The sequence below is a fragment of the Neovison vison genome, chromosome 11 (assembly GCF_020171115.1).
Source record: "Neovison vison isolate M4711 chromosome 11, ASM_NN_V1, whole genome shotgun sequence".
Lineage (NCBI taxonomy): Eukaryota > Metazoa > Chordata > Mammalia > Carnivora > Mustelidae > Neogale > Neogale vison.
Genome location: NC_058101.1, coordinates 3,063,109 through 3,082,293, shown reverse-complemented (window position 1 = coordinate 3,082,293; position 19,185 = coordinate 3,063,109). Strand labels below are relative to the sequence as shown.

Genomic DNA, 19,185 nt, shown 5'->3' with positions numbered 1-19,185 from the left:
TTTTTGACCTATAAAAATGGCAAATTCATTTGATTCAACCTAAAAAAATCAGACCCAGAAAAAGTCATTTTCATTGCTGACCGTCTTACTGGCACGTTCGCAACTTTCTATTTCCAGTTTCCTTCTAGGTTTTTGTGTTCAGAAAAATACTCAGTGGTAAGTCGTACAAGCCTCCTTAGGCCTCTAAACTACCAGCAAATCTACAGATGTTTTCTTTTTAACAATAATAATACTAGAGAAGTGCACTTCCGTGAAGATTAGAGCATATTATCCTCACACTAATATCCCCAGGGAAGACATTATCCTCATCGTACATATGGAAACAGGCTCACAGATGTAAAACAGCTTGTCTGACGGCAAATGGAAAGTGATGACCTCTGTGGATTCTAGGGGCTGGTCTGCTGCTCCTTCCGTCCGTGTGGCTTGCCCGTCCATGAAACAGAAAGGAGGACATTAGGTATGCCCTGCATCAGCTATGTCTAAATCAGCAGAAATAAGCCAACGAAACAAAACAAGCTCAGCTTTTATTCCCTAAATTGTGATCATTTTACATGGGCATGAATGCATGCAGTAGCATGAAAGTTATTCAAATTGTCACTATCGCCCCTTTTCAAAACCATTATATCTGCAGACCTCCTCTCGCATTACATCCTACAGAACTTCGCTGTTGAGAAGCCCACGAGACGGTGTCACAGTGAAAAAAAACTTTTCCTGTTCTTCTGCCCAAATTTGCCTTTCCCGGTGCTCGCGGCTTTCCCCTAATGACTGTCTAGAGAACATGCCCAGTGCATTTTCTTTGTTCCACAGAAGAGGCCTGCAGAAGACTCTGGATTTTAATTTGAAAAATAAATAAACGCCCTTGAAAAAGGAGGAGTGTATTCCCTTAGGCCTCTTTCATTAATATGAGCTTCATGAAATGCAGAGTTCAGTCCTGGGAATCAAGGTTAGAGGCAGAAGACCACACAAACTTGGAGACGCCTTCAAGAATTAGAGAGAAAAATGTGGTTTATTAGTTATACTAGTTACAGAATGAACAGCATATTGTATGTGCTGTGTTAGAGGTATGTTATGAATAACAAAAGCCCTGGAGCATTTACATATTTGTTTTCAGCAATCCTGGCAGTTGGATTTCACCATTCTATGCCTCTTTGCCAGAATCACTAAACACTGGTACATATGGCATCTGAAGGACCATATGCCATAGAAAATGTTAGCTGATGCCTATACTTCTATATTATATTTCTATTTCAGATTTTTGCAGTTTGAACAAAGAATAGTAGAAAAAACAAAATATTGGACAAGCAGTAAACAGTGAAGTGAAAAAAAATGCTTCAGAGAAAGCAAATAAAGGAAATGAATCTACCATGAGTTAACATGGCTGTATGGTAATGAATCAGATATGGGAAGTAATTGTTTTGCATGAATAAATTTAGATAGCCTTTCATTCTATTATTTTGGAGCTAAAGGCTACAACAGGAATAGTGAGAGCTGACATATTTTTCTTATCTTATTCTTTCTGACATTTCTTGCTAAAATTATAGTCTCCATTGGATTGAAATGAATTAACATGAAGGCTACTACAGTCAGTGACATCTAAATCTAGGTTAAAACAGAAAATTCAATATCAAGAATTATTTTGCAATATTTATTTAGATTTTTGAATGAGATTTTTAGCCTGCATCTAGATTTTTTTTTGTTTTTGTTCTGAGACACAGAAAGACTCTACAGTTAAAGTCAACATAATTGAATACTTAGCTCTCTCAAAACAGGGAAACAAACAGAATCTCTTGGCCAACTGTGATACTGTGATTTGTTTTATATATATATATTTGATCATTCAGATGACCAAAATATATTTATTATATATATTTGGTCTTTACAAACAGTTCCTGGCTCACAGTTCACAAAACCCCTGGAATGTCCTGAGCTTATTAGAGCAATGGGAACATCTTTTATTATGTTTGGTCTCTTAGTCTCAGTTCCTGAAATTGCTTCAGAGCCACAAAGCTGAAACAGGTGTCTGTAATTCATACAAACCCCTTTTCCACCACAATTTATGTTAATGAAGGTCACTTCCAGAAAATACCTAAGGATGGGGGCTATTGACAGGGGAACCAATCACGTCTAGAGGGTTGAAACTCTCAGTTCTACCCCCTGATTTCTAGGAAGGTAGAATGACTAGAGGCTGAATCAATCACCAAGAGCCAATGAGTTAATCATCAGATAACAAAGATTTCATAAAAACCCAAGAAGAGAATTCAGAGAGATTCCAGGTTGGGGAACCAGAATTCTCAGACCCTGCTGGTATCAGAATTGCTTGTTGGTATTGGAAGCCTATACACACACACACACACACACAGGAATTGGGTCAGGAACCTAAAAAGCAACACTTTACCAATAAGAAAAATACCAAAATAACTGAACAGTTGTAGTATATAATAGGTAAGTGGTAGACCATTGGGAATAACTTGGTGAAGATACTAATAAAACTGCTTATCTGCAATTTTCTAAAGGCAGATTATTCTTTTTAATAGCCTCAAACAAAACAAAATCACAAATTCTTAGTCTAAATCTGGCCTGGAATAGGCATCATCCAAAATTGTGGGAACTTGATAAGAGGTTAGGCTTCTTGACTCAGTGACTGAATGAGTGAGCCTACTAGAGTAAGGTATGGGGGGGGGATTTTGACAAAGTAAAGCATAAAAATTGTAATATTTTGGCTTAAAAGTCATCTAATAATATTTAGTTTAAAAGCAGAATTGTGTAGTATATTGGAGTTCTCCAGAGAAACAGAATGAATATAGAAGTAAAGCCAAAATAAATAGATGAATAGAGATAGAGAGAGAGATTGATTTGTTATAAGAAATTGGCTCATTTGATTACAGAAGCTGAGAAGTCTCACAATCTGCATATGCAAGCTGGAGACCCAGGAAAGCCAGTGGTGTGATTCCAGGCCGATCTGAAGGCCAAAGAACCAGAGGCACCAGTGATGTAAATTCTAGTACAAGCACAGGGGAAGACTGATGTCCCAGCCGAGCAGGCAGAAAGGAGGAAAAGAAATCCTTCCTTCCTCTGCTTTTTGCTCTCCAAGACCTCGAAGAATGGGATGCTGCCCGCCCACGTCGGGGGAAGGCCCCCTACTTCCCACGTCCACCTCATCTCATCCGGAAACTTCCTCGCAGACACACCTAGAAATGGCGTTTACTCTGGGCACCTCATGACCCAGTCAAATTAACACATAAAATTAACCATCACAAGTAGGACTTTACAGGCTTAAAGAGCACATTGTGTTCTTTCTCCTGAGAGATAAACAATCCTAAAAACCAAAACAGAACAGAACAATTCTGCAAATGGATATCACTGCTTTTTCATATTACAGATGAGAAAACCAGCTAAGAAAGTTTGTCTTCCTGCTCTTATGTCTTAACTGTATCTTGGAATTACATCTTGTTCTAGCAGTGACTCCCCACCAAACTGGAAGATTGGAAACAAAATACCTTTTTCAGAGGAATTGTATATTGCTCAATAAGATGCAAAACTGTTATGAAACATGGAATCTTAAGCCTTTCCTATAAGAGTCTGCTCTGTATGGAGGCTGTGAAGAGATCTGGGTAAACTTAGGGCTGTAATTTCATGTCCTAATCATTCCAGAACCACGAATCTCGGGCTCCCACACCTACACCAAGAAACCAAATGTATGTCAGGACTCTTCTGTAATGCTACATGGTTCTCCCTTAACAGAGCTCCTAACCCTAAAAGCAGAACAAGGTAGATGTACTTGTTTCCTAGGGCGTCCACAACAAATTGCTATGAGCTCTGTAACAAAACAGAAATGAGTTCTTTCATGTTCTGGAGGCCAGAAGTCCAAGGTCAAGGTATTGCTCTCTATGAAGCCTCTAAGACAGAAAACTTCTTGGTCTCTTCCAACTTCTGGTGGCTCCAGGCACTCCTAGCTTGTGGGTGCATAATGCCAGTCTCGACCTCTGTCTTTCCAGGCCCTTCTCCTCATGTTCTGCCACGCCTCTCTTCTGTGTGTCTCTCATGAAGGTATTTGTCAATGGATTAAGAGCCTATTCACGGAATGTAGGATGATCTCATCTTAAAATCCTTAACTTAATTACATCTGTAAAATCCTTTTTCCAAACAACATCACATTCTCAGATTCTAGGAACTAGAATGTGGACATATATTTTGAGAGTGGCACCGTGCAACCCACCACAGTTCACTTTTGGCCCCTAAAACTCACGTCTGTCTCACATATTCACTCTATCCCAGTATCCTCATCCAAACTCACTTCCCTACAGCATCAGCTCTGAGTCCCAAACCTCATCTAATTATCATCAGCTCAAAAGTCCAAAATCCCATCACCTACATCAAGTACGGGTTAGATTCTGAGTATGTTCTGCCCTGAAACAAAAGAGTTCTTTCTGTGGACACATAAAACAAGAAAACAAATTATTTGAATTTTAAAATATAATGATGAGATAGGCGTAACATTAGACATAAACAGGATAGACCTTCCCATTCCCAAAGAGAGTAAGGGGGGGCAGTGGAAAGAATAAAGGGGTCACCAGTCCCAGGTAAGTTTGAAATACATACTGAAAAGTTCTGTTAAGTCTCAAGACCTGGGAATGATATGGTGTATCTTAATGCTCTGTCCCTGAGCCTCCAGAGGCTTCTATACAACCTTCAGGGGCTCTACCCTTGGGATCATTATTACTTTTTCCTGAAGGGTAGCATATGTTTGCAGTTGTAATTTCCTGCTTGAGTAATTTTGGAAGCTCAACAGCTTTCTCTCATTATGTCCTGTTTCTGTCCCTTTCAGTCCAAGTTAGCAGTGTTCCTGCTGAAATAACATTCTCAAAAGCCATGTGGGTCCCTCGTGTATGTCATGAGAGTCCACAGCCTTAGATATTTTCTGGAAAACCCCATCACTTCTGCCTTCTCCTGAGATGATTGAGTATATCCTAATTGTTTGAGCAAAAGCTTATCCAGCCCTACACTTGGACTTCTCTCCAGAACACACTTCCTTAATAGTGAATTTCTTAATGTTCGCATCCTTTGAAATCTGGAGAAGCCAAGAACTTCTGAAATCACCAAGTGTTGGCTCCTTTTTGCTTAACAGTTTCTTTCTTAATTTATCTCTTTCCTTTTACGTTTTACTAAGCAGAAAGAAAATAGCAGGCTGCATCTCCAGTACTTCGCTTGGAAATCTCTTCAGCAACATATTCAATTTCATCATTTACAGTTTGTTTTCTCCACAACTGCAGAACACAATGCAGCCAAGTTTTATGCCACTATATAACAATTCCTCCAGTTTTATATAAAATTCCTTCCGTTTCCAGTAATCTGTTCCTCTTTTCCTTCTGAGTCCTTACCAGAATCGCCTTTACTATCCATATTTCCACCAACAGTCTCCTCAAGGCAATCTAGACTCTTTCTAGTATGCGCTCCAATTTCTTCGAGCCACAACCCATTATCCAGTTGTTACATACATGAGCCAAAGATGGCCTCCACAAACTGTCTTCTATGTTGTTTACTTCTTTTTTTTTAAGATTTTATTTATTTATTTGACACAGAGAGAGGCCACAAGTAGGCAGAGAGGTAGGCAGAGAGAGAGGGGGAAGCAGGTTCCCCGCTGAGCTGACAGCCCGATGCCGGGTTGGATCCCAGGACCCTGAGACCATGACCTGAGCCGAAGGCAGAGGCTTAACCCACTGAGCCACCCAGGTGCCCACACCACCAAGGTGCCTTCTTTGCTACCCCATAATCTTGCTCATGCATTAGCCATAGATAAGATAATGACCCTAAACTGTGGCTGCTCTTCAGAACTCTCTGACCTGGAGAATCCTGTCGGGCTGCCATGTGACCTCATGTCTCCCAGCTCCTGACCCTTAGAAGCTCCCTTGCACTCCCCCCTTTTGAATGGTGGCCCCCCACTCTGGCCTCTGGACAGTCTCATACTCAAACCCACCAAAATGTTGCCCAAAATAAAGGCTGATTGTTAGTTAAGTCCGAGTTATTTTTTTCTTTTATCAATCATCTTTTGACAGTATAGTCTTTGCTTGATGCCAGGCCATGAGGATGTGCTTGTTTTTTTCTCAGTTTTCTAGATTTTGGCCTTACATTTAGAGCTGACCCATTTTGCATTAATATTGGTATATAAAATGTGAAATTTAGTTGTTTTCTTTTGGAGTTCCTTTTGGATATGAATATCCAATTTTTCTAACACTACTTGTTGAAGAAACTACTCTTTCTCTATTTAAGAATTTTTGTACTATTGCCAAAAATCAAATGGTTGCATTTGTGTGGATCTATTTCTGTATCTCTGTCCTGTTCCATTGACCTACTTGCCTATTCTTTTGCCAATACCACACTGTCTTGATTAGTGTAGTTTCACGGTAAGTCTAAAATTCAGGTACTATAAGTTCTCTAAATGTATTCTTCTTTTTCAAAGTTGTTTTAGCTACTCTATTTCCTTTGTCTTTCCATAAATACTTTACAAAATATCCCTCTGTAACTTTGACAATTGTCTTAGATCTATACATTAAGAAAAATTGATAATTTTCCTATAGTGAGTATTCTAATTCATAAATAAGAACTATTATTTAAATTGCGTTTCATTTCTTTTGTCAACATCTTTATTTTCAGCATGCAGATACTGCATAGTTCAGTTAGAATTATACATAGGTATTTTCCTTGTCAGAAACTTCTTTAATTTTTAAAAAAATTTGATATCTAATTGCTCCTTGCTAGTATGCCATAGTTGTTTCGTGTGCTGACCTTTCGAAGATGTATCTAGTGACTTTGATTAGCTCATATATTTGCCCTAAAATTTTACTCTTTTTTAAAAAATTTTATTTATTTATTTGAGAGAATGAGACAGATCACAGAGGGAGAGGAAAGAGCAAGCTTGCCACTGAGTGGAGAGCCCAGTGCAGGGCTCCATCCCACGACTCTGAGATCATGACTGAGCTAAAGGCAAACAGTTAACCAACTGAGCCACCCAGACGTCCCTTTCCTAAAATTTTAAGAAAAATTCCTGGAAATTACTTATGTTGGAAATAATGTCATCTATGAACAGGGATAGTTTATTTCTTCCTTTCCACCCCATACATCTTTAATTTCTTTTCCTTGCCCTACTGAAATGGCTAGGACTGTCAGAATGGTATTCAATAGTAATGAGGAAAGTGAACTTCCTTCCTTTTTCCAATCACCTAAATATTTGAGTGCAGCTCTTTCTGCCTATGGGTCCTATCCCCATACTTTGATAAAACTATCTTTTTTGCACAAAAACATCTCAAGAATTCTTTCTTGACGGTTCACTCTAGGACCCCAACCCACATCAAATCATATAATTTTGGTGCCCAACCTGCCAGCTGAGTCTTCTCGTCTGGACTCCGAGACTGCAAATTCGGAAGCCAGTATGCCCGCTAACATGGCTTCTTTGTCCCTTGAACCTGTGGAAGACCTCCACCTTCTCTTCAAATGACAACGAAGGACTGGAGGATGTCACTTGGCACGTGGAAGCTCTTGATAATACACAATCAAAGCCCTAAATGACACTCAAAATAGCATTTCCCTATTAAACACTGAAGTAACGCAAATAGGTAAAGCAGTTTTACAAAATAAAACGGCATTAGACATTTTCATTGCTGCACAAGGTGGAACTTGTGCTATCCTAAAAACAGGACGTTGTGTATATATTCCAGATCATCACAGAAATGTAGCAGGATTGCTAAAAGATAAATACTTGAACTGGTGCTTTACATGATCTCTCTCTCTCCCTATCCTTTAGTGATTGGTTAAACTCCTGGGCTGGAAGAAAATTTTGATCAACTATCAAAGGCTTTTTAATTGGGCTTCTTTTCTCATATTAAATTGTTAATAAATTGTTAACATTTTTGGGTATTCATTTCAATTTATCTGCTATGTTTTTCCCTATGTTTCTCTTTGCATAGCTTTTTAGCAACTGCTCTAAGGATTATAACATAATCAGTCACCTTTTCACAGAATGAGTATTTCACCAGCTGAAGCTGAATGTAGGTATATCACCACAAGTGTCTCTTCACTCTCTTCCACAATGGAAACCCCACCTGAAAATTTTCCTCACTTCCAGTGTTTTGAGTTGTGGTAAAATATACATAACATAAAATTTGCCATTTCAACAGTTTTTAAGTGTACCATTCTGTGGAATTAAGTTCACTCACATTGTTGTGCAATCTTTATCAACAGAAGTTTTCATCATCCGTACATGAAACTCTGTATCCATTAAACAGTAACTTCCCTACCTCCCCCACCCCTGACTACTTTCTTCAAGAATCTGACTGCTCTAATTACTTATATAGAGTCACAGAATATTTGTTCTTTTAGGTTTGGCTTATTTCCCTGGATGAAGTTTGCAAGATTCACCCGCGTTGTGGCTGTATCAGTATGTCATTACTTTAAGGCTAAATGTCATTCTACTCTGTGACTGTAAAATAATCTGTCTATCCACTCATCAGTTCATGAACATTTGGGTTGTTCCCACTTTTTAGCTGTGATGAATAATTCTGCTTTGAGTATGTTTACACAAGTTTATGTGTGGATATATGTTTTCAATAGTCTTGAACGTATATCTAAGAATAGAATTGCTGGATGACCTGTGTAACTCTATTTAACTTTCTGAAACACTGTCACATATTTGCCAACACTTTTTATTGTCTGCCTTTTTTACTGTAGTTACACTAGTGTGTATGATGTGTATTTTGTTACAGTTTTCATTCTCATTTCCCTAATGTGTAATAATGCTGAGCATCTTCTCATGCATCTGTTGATGACTTTTCTTTTTTAGAAAAATATTTATTCAGACAATTGGCCAATCTTTTATTGGGTTATTTAACTTTTTACTACTAGGCAGTAAGAGTTCTTTCTACATTTGAGATACAGGACCATTCCTTACCAGATAGATGGTTTGCAAATTCCCAATTAATTTTTTTTCTTTGGTTGTGATTTTTTTTTTTAAAAAAAAAAGTCCCTGTTCAAATTTTATTTAGCATTTTAGTTGGTATGACACTTAGTTGGTTGCATGATCTTTTTACATTATATGGCAATGTACAGTGTACATATTCTGACATATATGGTACACAAAATAAGATCCTTTGGAACAGTTATGAACAATACATGCAATAATGAATTTATACATTATATCTGAGGATGTGACTGACTGGAAAAGATGGACTAGGCATGCTGGGTGTTGGGTGAAGGAACCAGAAGTCATAGAACACACAGGAAATACGATCTGGTTTGCAGAGCAACTGCAGCATGCACAATATTGGCAGTGGTGCCTCTGAGATGAACCCATTTAGGACTACAAAGACAGGTATCATCCAGCATTAGGATATAGCTTCAGGGTTTGATGAACATTCCTATTTAGAACTTCAGGAAACTGATGTTTTTTTCTTGGGCCATTTTAATATTCCTTGAGTAACAGATCAGATAATAAGGACAATGTACACAACCTCCAACGAAAATCCTGTTGTAGTATAGACAGTGAAGTGGTACAGTAGAAAACTTTAAAACTGCAGCTCCTCTTGGATCCCCCGGAGTGTATCTTCTTCAAACAGGCCTCTTCCTCAGGAGTTAGAGTCACCTTCACAACATCTGAAATTCCATTCTGTCCCAAGATGTAAGGAACACTAAGGAAATATCATCTTTTATTCCAAAGAGACCCGTAATCATGGTGGAAATTGGATGCATCCGCCTAAGATTCTTCATTATACTTTCTCCCAAAACTGCCACCGTCCAATGGCCCAGGAAATGTAGCCTCTCAGTTTGATCACCTCATAGGCACTGTCAACAACCTGTTTGTGACCCCCTTTCCACTGTTCCTTATCTGCATCAGTGCCTAAGTCAGGGGGCAGATTCTTCAGAGAGACACCAGCCATCTGGTGGTAAACCAACGTTTACTCCACACCATACAGGCACACTGGAGTCTCTGTGCTCCCCAAGTATCCACCCATGACAGCTTAATGGGTGAACTCCCAGCCTTTCCCCCATTAGGTAACAGAACTGGGCTGAATCCAGATTGCAACCACGTCCAATAATATGGTTTTTGGAAAAGCCACTTAACTTCCAAGCGTCACAGGTCAAGATATCCACTGGATTGGAAACAACAAGCAAATTGCAGTTTGGGCTGTATTTTATGATATTAGGAAACACAACTTGAAGAGGTTCATGTTATGCTGGACCTAATTAAGACAGCTTTCTCCCTCTTGCTGACATGACCCAGCTGTGATAATAACCAGCTTGGAATTTGCAGTCACATCATAGTCTTTGCCAGAGACAATTTTTGGTGTTCTAAGGAAAACACTGCCATGCTGGAGATCCATCATCTTCCCTTTTGTCTCCCATGACATCAACAAGAGCAAGTTCATCTGCTAGGTCCTTCATTAAGATACTGATGGCACAAGCCATGCCAACACACCAACCCCAACAACTGTAATCTTATTTTGGGGAGTATGTTCTTCCTTAAGATTTTGAATCAGCTGATCTTTGAGAGTTGCCTTTTTAGACTTAGAACTAAAAGGAATCGGGAGTGCACGTTGGGCGGGCCAGGGTCAGCGGTGCGTGAGACTGGACCCCAACTTGGCGGCAGCAGCTCTGACTTGGTTGTTTGTGATTTGGGAGTCATATCATAGAATCTTTTGCCAAATTGAAGGTCATAAAGATTTTAACCCTCTATTTTCTTCTAAAAGTTTTCCAGTTTTTGCTCTTACATTCAGGTCTCTGATCCATTTTTAGTTAAATTTGGTATATGGTGTTATATTGTAAGGAATAATTATGTAACTTAAGATGTTTTGAGATTTTTGGGAGTTTTTGTTTTTGTTTTAGAGAGGGAATGAAAGTGAGAGAGAGGCAGAGAGTGACAGAGAATCTCAAGTAGGCTCCAGGACCGATACAGAGTCCAACATGGGACTCCATCCCACAACCCCAAGATCATGACCTGAGCCAAAATCAAGAGCTGGATGCTCAACTAATTGAGCCACCTGGGTGTCCCAAAACGTGTACATCTGATGATCGATCAGGTACAGACAGAAAATAACACCACAGAGAGGTTTATAAACTTGAAAAAAATTTCTTACACTCATAAAACCTAGAAGAAGACAGGGCACACCACTCAGGGGGCTATACAGAAGTAGCTCGCACGGAGCTGGCTTACCCAAGCAGGTTTTTATTTTTCTTCAAACACACAGAATGTGGTATCCCATAGGCTTCTGGGCTCCACTTTTCCTGCTGAGAAATCAGCTGTTATTCTTTTTTTTTTTTTTTTTTTATTTGAGAGAGAGAGACAGTGAGAGAGAGAATGAGCGAGGAGAAGGTCAGAGAGCGAAGCAGACTCCCCATGGAGCTGGGAGCCTGATGTGGGACTCGATCCCGGGACTCCAGGATCACGCCCTGAGCCGGAGGCAGTCGTTTAACCAACTGCGCCACCCAGGCGTCCCTCAGCTGTTATTCTTATTGCAGTTCTCTGATAAGTGAGTGACGAGTCATTTTTCTCTTTCTGCCTTTAAGATTTTCTGCTTTCCTTTGACTTTCAACATATTTACTAGGATGTATCTACTTACTGGTCTCTTTTCATCTCTTCTACTCTTCTCATTTATTCATTGAGCTTCCTGGATGTGTAGGTTATTAATTTTCTATAAATTGGGGGATTTTTCAGCTATTATTTCTATTTTTTCTTCCCCTTTCTTCTTCCTTCTGGTACCACTACTACTACACACACATTAGTATACTTCATGCTGTCCAATACTTCTCTGAGGCTCTGTTGATTTTTCTTCTTTCTTTTTTCTCACTGTTCATCAGCTTGAATAGACCATAAATTCATATTCAAGTCCACTAATCATTTCTTCTGCCAGCTCAAATCTATAGCTAAGCCTCTCCAAAGAATTTTTTACCTTAGTTATTTCACTTCACTTTTGAACTCCAAAGTTTCCAACTTTTTTTTATCTCTAATAAATCTCTCTCTCTCTTTATATTCTCTATTTCGTGTAACATTGGCATTATACTTTACTTCAGTCATAGTTTCCTTCAGTTCTGTGAACTAGTTATAATGGTTATTTTAAATGTTTTTCTGTTAAATCTGACATCTGGTAATTTTCACCGGTATTTTCAGGTGCCTGCCTTCCTTCCAGTATGTAGGTCATACTTTCCTATTCCTTTTCGGGCCCTATAGTTCTTTACTGGGAACTAAACAGTTTATGTACTATACTGTAGCAATTCTGAGAATTCGTCTCCTGCCTCGGGCTCATTATCCCACCCACATACACATACACACCGTTAAGTCTCTGACGCTCTGCGATCAGGGAGGCACCCCCTATGGTCACTCTAGGATGACCATGGTACTAGTAAAATTATCTTCCACCCTTTCCTGACAACAGCTGTTGAACTCTAATAATTCCCAATATATTGTCCTAATGTTTTCAATAGTGCCCTCATATTTTCCATAAAAACTGAAAAAACAACCCTAAAATTTGTATGGAACTACAAAAGACCTTGAATAGCTAAAGCACCTTGAGAAAGAGAACAAAGCTGGAGGCATCACACTTCCTCCTTTCAAACTATGTTACAAAGATGTAATAATCAAAACAGTATGGCAACAGCATAGAAACAGACATATAAACCAAGAGAACTGGAATAAAGAGCCCAGATGTAAACCAATTAATCTCTGACAAAGCTGCCAAGAACACACAGTGAAGAGAGGACAGTCTCTCCAATAAATGATGTTGGCAAAACTAGATAAATAAGAGAATGAAATGGGCCACTAACTTACACCACTCACAAATATTAACTCAAAATGTATTAAAAATTATATGTAAGGGGAACCTGGGTGGCTCAGTGGGTTGGGCCTCTGCCTTTGGCTCAGGTCATGATCTCAGGGTCCTGGGGTCAAGCCCCGCATCAGGCTCTCTGCTCAGTGGGGACCCTGCTTCCCCCTCTGTCTCTCTGCCTACTTGTGATCTTTCTCTCTCTCTTTCTTTCTGTAAAATAAATAAATGAAATCTTTTTAAAATTTTTAAAAAATTATATGTAAGATCTGAAACCCTAGACTGTCTGGAAGAAACATAATGAAAAATTTTCCTGATGTTAGTCTTGACAATGATTTTTTGGAAATGACATCAAGAGCAGAGGCAAGAAAAGCAAAAAATAAGCAAGGGGGAACTACACCAAACTAAAAATCTCTACACAGCAAAGAAAATAAACAAAAACATAAAAAGGCATCTTATGTAATCAGAGAAAATATTTGCAAACCATCTATCTGATATGTGATCAACATCCAGAAAGATAAGGAACTCCTAAAATCGAATAGCAAAAGAATAAACAACCTGATTTAAAAATGAAGAAAAGACCTGAGTAGACAGGTACTCAAAAAGATGCTGAAAGACAAACATATGAAAAGATGTTCAACATCACTAATCATCAAAGAAATGGAAATCAAAACCAGAATGAGATACCACCTCACACCTGTTAGGATGGCCATTATCCAAAGAGAAGAGATAACAAGTGTTGGCAAGGATCTGAAGAAAAGGCAATCCTTGTACGTTGTTGGTGGGAATGTAAATTGTATAGCCATTGTGGGAAACAGTATGGAGGATCCTCAAAAAATTAAAAATAGAACTACCGTAACATCCAGCAATCGCACTTCTAGATATATATCCGGAGAAAACAGAGTCAGTATCTTGGAAGATAATATGCACTCCCATGTTCACTGCAGTATTACTCACAATAGCTAACATATGGAAACAACTAGAGTCTCCGTCAATGGGTGAACTGATCAAGAAAATGTGGTACACAGACACACACTCAGACACACACGCACACAACCAGAATATCATTCAGCCATAAAAAGAAGGAAATACTGCCACTTTTGAAATGAGGAACCTAGAGGATATTACGCTAAGTGAAATAAACCAGAAGGGAAAGACACGTACTACATAATTTTACATAGATTGTTTAAAAATGTCATCAGAGAAAATATTTGCGAACCATCTATCTGATCCTAATTATCAGGGCACTCTACATTGGGTGTAGAAATTACTTAAAAATAAAATCTTTTAAAAAATATAAAGAAAGGGTTCCTGGGTAACTCAGTCAGTTATGTGTCTCAACTTTGGCTCAGGTCATGATCTAAGGGTCCTGGGATGGGGCCCCACATTGGGCTCCCTGCTCACCGGGGACTTTGCTTGTCCCTCACCCTCTGCCTCTTCCCACCCCCACTCAGGCTCACTCTCTAATAAATAAAATCTTTTTTTAAAAAATTAAATAAATAAATAAAAATTAAATAAATTTAAAAGGTCAAACTAATGGAGACAGAATGGAATGGGGGTCACCAGGGGCTGGGGTGGGGAGGCAGGGAGGTGGGAATAGGGAGATGTTGGTCCAAGAATACAAACTTAACAGTTATCAGGTGAATACTTTGAGGATCTCCTGCATAGCCTGGTGAGTACAGTTAAAAATACTGTATGGTATGCCTGAAATTTGCAAAGAGGGTAGATCTTAAGTGTTCTCACCGGAGGTAATAAACGTATTAATTAACTTGATTGTGGTAATCATTTCACAATGTACATGTTTATCAAGTCATCATATGCTATAAATATATACAATTTCATGTGTCAATTATAACTCAATAAAGCCGGGAAAAAAGGAAAAACAAAAGAGCTCCCAGGAGCAGACTTCCTCCACAAACTAATCCAATCCTACTGTGGCTCCTTGGAAAGAACTGTTTCTGAGATCATATTTGATATTTGTACTAATCCCAAAGGGACTTCTCCCAACGCTTTCATTCTGCGGCTCATTCACACGAACTAGCTGGCTTACAGTCTCAGCTGCACTAAATACCCTTCCAGGCGCCTCTCATCACAGCTCACACAACAGACACTTTGTCTGTCTGTCTGTCTGCTTGTTCGCGGTGGTCTCTGTGTCTACCACGTGGCTGGAGCTCACAGCCCGAGATCACGGTCCCGCGCTCCACCACTGGGCCAGCCAGGTTCCCCAGGGCGACACTGCCCTCGCCAGCAGCCCTTGGGTTTGAACTCCCACCACTTCATGACTGGCTTCTCCCGCCTCCTCCCGCAGGCAGAATTTCTGAGCCCGGGCTCTGAGGGCAGGAACAATGACAAGCATCTGAGGGACACTGGTATTCCAGGAGACGAGTGCTTGGTGGGGGTTGGAGGGCAGCAGTCCGCTGGGCTTCCTCTCCTGGTGGGGACTCTCTGCCTCACAGACTGAGGGAAGGGCTCTGGGGCCCCAGGATTCCCAGGACACCACACCCAACCCAAAGTCAACGTCTCTTCCCCAAGAAAGGGTTGGGCGTGAGAAGGAAGCTCTGACCTCCCCCCACACTCATCCGAGCTAGCCTCAGCAACGACAGCCAGGGCCGGAGGGCAAAGCAGTCATCTTGCTCCTATTCAGAGAAAATCCTCCCGTTGGGGGCTGCAGGATAAAGGCCGCCCGGTGCTGCGGGCTGCAGCAGTCTGAGTTGAATCTATGCCCCAGTGAGCTGGGAAGAGGCAGCAGGAAAGTGGTCTTGGTTCACATGTCACAGTTTCATCCAATTTTAGTATATGTGCTGCCGAAGCGAGCACACAGTTTCATCCATTTTATCAAGTTTTTATGGAGTTTCTTGCACAGACCTTTCTTAATTTGCTGTTTGCCTTTAGGACGACTTCTAGAGGCTTTAAAAGACTTTTTTTTTTCTTTTTAAAGATTTTATTTATTTGTCAGAGAGCACACAAGCAAGGGAAGGAGTAGGCAGAGAGAAGCAGGCTCCCCACTGAGCAAGGAGCCCGATGCGGGGCTTGATCCCAGAACCCTGAGATCACGACCTGAGCCGAAGGCAGACCTTTAAGTGACTGAGTGACCCAGGTATCCCTACATGACTTTTTTTTTTCTTGTGTATATATAATTTTCACTAGTTTCACTGGGGGCTGCTCAGCAGAGCTCCCCAAGCTATCATGCTGGAAGTTGGCCTGTTTCGGTTAACTGTACTGTTCGCTTATATGCAGTAATACACAAGTTATTACAATAATTCATCCTTGCTTCTTACTAACTTTTCTAGAGTTGTTTCTCTCCATTAAAACAGTGACTGCCAATTTTATATCAGTACTCTCAACTTCTCAAAGTCTTCATTTCTAGAAATTCAGAAATGAGGCTTTTGTTTATGGAGTGAACACTCAAGATTCTGATACTAGTTATAATATGTATCTAAAATGAGGAAAGTAGCATGTTTCTCCACCACGGTCCTTGTTCGTCATTTTATATATGGGATTATTAAGGTTTAGGAGGAAAGGACCACCGGGATGGCAAAGTTGGAAAGAGGAAGTTACTTCAATTTGAAGCCCACATAGACGCTAATCTCTAGGGAAGGCATTAGAATGATTTCCTGTTGCTGTGGGATTAATCTGTTGGGAGGTAGTCACCTTTTGCTGAAGTCTGGCTGGCTTCCTTGAAAATAACAGTCAGCAAGTGACTAACCAGGCCTAACAAGACTGATCCTGACACAGGAAGCCACAAAATGATGGAAGACCTGGGGATGCCCAGGGGAAGTTTATAGGGCGTACTCTCAAATTCTTCCTGGTCTTGGTTTACAAAGCCTGCCAAGACCTCTGGAAATCTCTCATGAGTGCTGGTCAGGACCTTTCAGCCAAAGAGCTTTGAGAGATGATTCTTCAAAACTTGGATGCTTAGGTTTACAAAGCCTGCTAGGTGTTTTTTTGTTTTGTTTTAAGATTTTGTTTATTTATTTGAGAGAGAGGCAGCACATGAGCATATGGAGGAGGCAGAGGGAGAGGGAGACCCCCTCTGTGAGCAGGGAGCCTGACGCAGGGCTCCATCCCAGGACCCTGGGATCATGAATGGGGCCAAAGGCAAACGCATAACTGACTGGGCCACCCAGACGCCCCGAAAGCCTGAAAGTAAGTTTTACTTTCAGCTGGAATTGTGAATTCAAGAGCTGTTTGCAGAGAGGGTTCTTGAAGAGTCTAATTACGAGTAGGAATAGTTGTATGCGAGTTATACTCCATCGTCTCCCTGAGATCCACTCTCCATCCTTCCAGGCCTAGTTCTAAGTCCTCAGAAGCTGACCCAGGCAGGTTCGGCACCGTTCCACACCTGACCGCCTAGTTTCCGGGTGGGGTTAGCCGATGTTAGATAGAAACAAGAAACTGGAAAGTTGGGGAAGAGAGAGGTCAGCATTCTTCCTTGCCTCCGCCTTGTCCTGCCTCTCCCGCATCAGCTGGATCTCTGTGGCTCTCACCGAGCTCCTCCTTCCAGGTTCCAGGTCTTACTGAGCTCCAGAAACACGAACTGCTTTCCCAAGAGCTTCTTGCTAAACTGCTTCTGTGTGCTTCGTGTCTCATTTATTCCCACTACCATGCCCATGTCTTTGTAAAGAGTCCCTTCATTTGGACCGAATTCTGTTTCCTTCTGGGTCCCTATTGATTACTACATTTAAAAATCTATGTGTGGTCTTATTTCTAAGCCTCACCACAACCCTGCCAGACTTTACTAACATTATTACACATTTACAGGTGAGGACACTTGATTCAGACAAGTAAATGCCCAAAGTCACACATCTAGTAATCCAGAGTTGGGATTAAAACGCTAGTCCTAATAAAAGCTACTTTCCTTATTTCATTTAAATTGGTACACAGGGGCACTGGGCTGGTCCAGTCAGTCAAAGCCTCCGACTCTTGGCTTCCGCTGGTCTGATGGCAGCTTCATGAGATGGAAACCTCACTGGGCTCCGTGCTCAGTGCAGCCGGTTTGAGTTTCTCTGTTCCTCTCCCTCAGCCCTTCCCCTCCTCTGCCACGCGCTTGCACTCTCTCTCTCTCTCAAAAAAGTAAATAAATCTTTATCTTTTTAAAATATTCTATTTATTTGTCAGAGAGTACACAAGCAGGAGAAGCAGGCTCCCTGCTAAGCAAGGAGTCTGATGCAGGGCTTGACCCCAGCACTCTGGAATCATGAACTGAGCCAAAGGCAGATGCTTAACCGCTTAACTGACTGAGCCACCCAGGTGCCCTAAATAAATATTTTTTTAAAGATTTTATTTATTTGACAGAGAGAGACAGAGAGAGAGATTACAAGCAGGCAGAGAGGCAGGCAGAGAGAGGAGAAGCAGGCTCCCTGCTGAGCAGAGAGCCTGATGTGGGGCTCGATCCCAGACCCTGGGATCATGACCTGAGCTGAAGGCAGAGGTTTAACCCACTGAGCCACACAGGTGCCCCAATAAGTTTTTAGGTAAGTAAGTAAATAAATAATTGTAAACAAATTCTACTTCCATTTTTCCCGAGTTTATTTAAATAAAAGTCAGATTTTATGTCACCTATTTCATGACTATGTTAAGCTTGAGCCCTTATTCTGAAATAGAATTTGATGAAATTCACAAAGAAACTGTTAAATTCAAACACAAGTATCCCTAACTGATACGTTTCAATAACTATAGAGAGAAGAAAAGATTCTTACTTAAAACAATGATAAAACTTGAGAATCTGCTCTGGCCTGGTGCTAACATTAAGTCTTCTTCGCCTTCAATTTTTTGGCAGACATCCCGGGCTACAAGTCAATAATTATTCCTAATTCCCTTACTTGATCTTTTTGTACTTTGAGAACCAGTTCCCCCAGAGTGTTTTGTAGCTATCTGTGGCTAGGTGACTCAGGTCACCTGAAAAATGTTTTCAGGTCACCTGGAAAATGTTAAGTTTTTCTTTTACTGATAAAAGGAAAGAATTCTTTTTCTTTGCCCCTGTCTCCTATTTCATGCTTAGAACAATGGTGTGATGTCTGGAATTACAGCAGTCATCTTGTGCCCATGAACCAGTATAAGCATGCCCCAAATATTTCATAGCATGTACTTATACTAGAAAGAGTATTATCATTTTATACATTATATATGGTAAACATTCAATAAAGAGCTGTTAAACTTAACTTAAAAACGTCATTCTGCAAACCCGCAAACCTCTGCGTTTTGTGATTGCTTTATTAAATATTGGATGGATAAAAAGAGTATTTATAAAATATATGCATGGCATAAAGAAAAAAAATACACTGACCAGCTAGGTAATCATCACCCAGCCTAAGAAAAAGGACAACCTCAGACGCAAGCTTTATCCTAGATTTAACGTTTATCCATCTTTTGCCATTTT

The 19,185-nt window shown here is 40.3% G+C and overlaps 1 pseudogene; it reads right to left on the bottom strand.

Moving 5' to 3' along the window:
• Nucleotides 1-9,554: 9,554 nt before the first annotated feature.
• Nucleotides 9,555-17,418, bottom strand: LOC122889734 (annotated as a pseudogene).
• Nucleotides 17,419-19,185: the final 1,767 nt, after the last annotated feature.